Below are 907 nucleotides of genomic sequence, written 5' to 3'. Positions count from 1 at the left end.
TAATAATGAACAGAAAGAGAACTCAAGAATACAATCCCATTTACAATCATGACAAAAAGAATAAAATATCCAGGAAGAAATTTAACCAAAGAGGTGAAAGACCTATGCAATGAAAACTACAAGACATTGTTGAAAGAAATAAATGATGACATAAAGAAATGGAAAGATACTCCATGCACATGGATCAGAAGAATAAACACAGTTAAAGTGTTCATAATACCCAAAGCAATCTAGAGACTCAACACAATCCCAATCAGAATCCCAATGACATTCTCCACAGAAAAAGAACAAAGAATCCTAAAATTCATATGGGGCAACAAAAGACCCTGAATAGCTAAAGCAATCCCAAGAAAAAAGAACAAAGCTGGAGGCATCACAATCCCTGACTTCAAAATGTACTACAGAAACCTCACTCCAGATGAAAATGGGCACTGTTGTTAATGATGTCCAGAAATTGTTAATGTGTCAATATATATTGAGACACAGATTATGCTTCCATCACAGTACACGTATTGCAGCGGTGACAATGAGACCTGTAACATTTTTTGCTAGGCTAATAAGTAAAAATTGGATGTAACAAGAATTTTCAATATTAGAAATGATTAGGAATAATATATCTTAGATCATTTGATAAAATAGCAGTCAACTTCCTACAATTTAACTCCTAGGCCCTAAAGTAAATTGGTTGAAAAAATTGGATCCTAAAGATTACAGGTGGAGAATTTTTTTTTTTTTTGAGGAAGATTAGCCCTAAGCTAACATCTGCTGCCGATCCTCCTCTTTTTGCTAAGGAATACTGGCCCTGAGCTAACATCCATGCCCATTTTCCTCTACTTTATATGTGGGATGCCTACCACAGCACGGCTTGACAAGCAGTGCCATGTCCTCACCCAGGAGCTGAACCGGC

The 907-nt window shown here is 36.4% G+C and overlaps 1 non-coding gene across 1 annotated transcript; it reads left to right on the top strand.

Annotated features, from left to right (window-relative positions):
- Window positions 1-405: 405 nt before the first annotated feature.
- LOC123282773 (small nucleolar RNA SNORA1) lies at window positions 406-544 on the top strand. The gene has a single exon (XR_006523012.1). It is a non-coding gene; the product is annotated as a small nucleolar RNA SNORA1 (small nucleolar RNA).
- The last annotated feature ends 363 nt before the right edge of the window (window positions 545-907 follow it).

Source organism: Equus asinus, chromosome X (assembly GCF_041296235.1).
Source record: "Equus asinus isolate D_3611 breed Donkey chromosome X, EquAss-T2T_v2, whole genome shotgun sequence".
Classification (NCBI taxonomy): domain Eukaryota; kingdom Metazoa; phylum Chordata; class Mammalia; order Perissodactyla; family Equidae; genus Equus; species Equus asinus.
The sequence above is the reverse complement of the archived record's forward strand: the minus strand, read 5'-3'. Positions and strand labels throughout refer to the sequence as shown.